The sequence below is a fragment of the Egretta garzetta genome, unplaced genomic scaffold (genome assembly GCF_000687185.1).
Source record: "Egretta garzetta isolate BGI_Z169 unplaced genomic scaffold, ASM68718v1 scaffold192, whole genome shotgun sequence".
Classification (NCBI taxonomy): Eukaryota; Metazoa; Chordata; class Aves; order Pelecaniformes; family Ardeidae; genus Egretta; species Egretta garzetta.
Genome location: NW_009258881.1, coordinates 91,095 through 93,566, shown reverse-complemented (window position 1 = coordinate 93,566; position 2,472 = coordinate 91,095). Strand labels below are relative to the sequence as shown.

General features: G+C 56.1%; 1 protein-coding gene across 1 annotated transcript in view; it reads left to right on the top strand.

The window, feature by feature from the left end:
• The first annotated feature begins 795 nt into the window (after positions 1-795).
• The window catches only part of LOC104121796 (zinc finger protein 883-like), a 6,500-nt gene continuing 4,823 nt past the window's right edge, over positions 796-2,472 (top strand). The window contains exon 1 of the mRNA XM_035889471.1: positions 796-814. The gene's annotated coding sequence lies outside the window, so the exon portion shown is untranslated. The remainder of the gene's footprint in view (positions 815-2,472) is intronic.

The window sequence follows — 2,472 nt, the reverse complement described above, 5'->3', positions numbered from 1 at the left end:
CCGTCTTCGCCAAAGCCGTTTTCACCAGGGTTCCGCTCGGCTGTGGCACTGCCCGCCCGGGGAATACCTCTCCTGCTGCGTTTTAGGAGCACGTAAGCTTTTTTGGGACCCTTGTGGTCATCTGTCTCGGGCTGAACCCCCCAAATCTTCTCTGCTTTGGCATGTAGAAGCTCCTCTCCGGCAGACGCTTGCTGGTTTTTCCACCAACTGCATCGCTTTGCCACCCTTGTGCTTTTCTTGCTTTGCCCCTTTCCGTTCCTCTCGCTCGTGAGGTCTATGGGCGCTGCCTGTACGCTTTGATCCCTTCCCAAGAGCAGACCCTTCCAAAACCCCTCCACTTCAACCAACTGGTGGGGGTGGATCCCTCCTGGCCCTCAGTAAGCCCAACATCTTGCTCCATTCCTCTCCCAGTTAGCATCCCCGCGCCATGGCGGGCCTCAAGGGGCTCCCACATTGCTGTACCCAGCGCTGAGGCAGGTGAGGAAACCCTAGAACCCCCCTTGATGACTTCACTGTTGCTGTTGGCACCGGAAAACACCAAATTTATCGTTCTGCCTGAATTCCTGGTGGCAAGTTAGCCAGGATGAGCTGGGTGTCTGGATGGCAGCAAAGGCAGCCCTAAGAGTTGGCTTTTTCAGAGCCGGGGAAGTGTTTTTCTGATGAAAGGCCGGGCACGGGGCTCTTCACCGCCTGCTCGTGTGAGTGTCCTCCTCCGTGTCCCCCATGAACTGTGTCCTGCTGTGTCCATCCCTTTCTACCTGCGCAGCGATTCCCTCTTTTAACACATACCTCTCCTGCTGCGTTTTAGGAGCACGTAAGCTTTTTTGGGACCCTTGTGGTCATCTGTCTCGGGCTGAACCCCCCAAATCTTCTCTGCTTTGGCATGTAGAAGCTCCTCTCCGGCAGACGCTTGCTGGTTTTTCCACCAACTGCATCGCTTTGCCACCCTTGTGCTTTTCTTGCTTTGCCCCTTTCCGTTCCTCTCGCTCGTGAGGTCTATGGGCGCTGCCTGTACGCTTTGATCCCTTCCCAAGAGCAGACCCTTCCAAAACCCCTCCACTTCAACCAACTGGTGGGGGTGGATCCCTCCTGGCCCTCAGTAAGCCCAACATCTTGCTCCATTCCTCTCCCAGTTAGCATCCCCGCGCCATGGCGGGCCTCAAGGGGCTCCCACATTGCTGTACCCAGCGCTGAGGCAGGTGAGGAAACCCTAGAACCCCCCTTGATGACTTCACTGTTGCTGTTGGCACCGGAAAACACCAAATTTATCGTTCTGCCTGAATTCCTGGTGGCAAGTTAGCCAGGATGAGCTGGGTGTCTGGATGGCAGCAAAGGCAGCCCTAAGAGTTGGCTTTTTCAGAGCCGGGGAAGTGTTTTTCTGATGAAAGGCCGGGCACGGGGCTCTTCACCGCCTGCTCGTGTGAGTGTCCTCCTCCGTGTCCCCCATGAACTGTGTCCTGCTGTGTCCATCCCTTTCTACCTGCGCAGCGATTCCCTCTTTTAACACATGGATTTGAGAGTGGGGGGGACCCGAGACAGTGGGCTTGTTCTCCCCTCTGCTTGGAGGGTGCTTTCTGATCCCCGCCATGTGTCAACCCTGATGTCTCAACCCAAAGGGAAAGGCTCCACAGCCTCCGGGTGAGAAATGGTCAAATTCAGGCCGGAAAGGCAAGCGTGCCCTGGGAGAGGGGAATCCTGAGCCCTCTTCTCCACTTCCAGCGTTTCTTGTGCAGCAAAGGCTCAGCGCGGGCCATTGAAACAACAACGGGAGCGTCTTGTGTTCAACTTGCTGTCCCCTTCTCCCTTCCCGTACTATATTCAACCGTCACCATCATCTCCTCCCTTTTCAACATGGGATTCCTCAGCTTTGCTTTTTTGGGGTGTCCCATCCCAGTGCTCCTGCAGCCCTTTGGGTTGATGGTACTCGTTCCATGCCAGTGAGATGAAATTACGCCTGGAAACCCTCTCGCTTTGGCCATGAATTCCCTTCTCGGCACCTCAAGTCCCGGCCAGGGGTGGGAGGCACAGGTGAGGAGCGGCGTTTCTTGGGGCACCTCTTACTCGTTAAGCTTTAATGGGATCAAAGTGGTTATTAGTGGCGTTTAGCTCATTCACTCATAGCTCACCCCCTTGCCTTCCCCTGCAGTCTCCTGGCTGAGGCTCCATCCACAGCTGCTTTGGGCTCCCATGGACATCCAGGCGCTGGGGGTGTGTGGTAAATCCCTTGGAAAGACCCCGCTGCATCACTGGGTCGCTGTAATCTCATGAACTCCCGTTTGTTCATAGCACCCACCGGTTTATACCAAAGTGCACCCCCTGTCACAGATGCCACGTGGCCTGGTGGCCTCAGAGGTGTCTTTGTGCCCAGAGATTATCAGTTCTTGGGGGTCCGACCATGCCGGCAGGTCCCCAGCCCTTATCAGTCCTCGGGAGGCTTTGGCACGCTGCCCTTCCAGCCCGTACCTCTCTTCT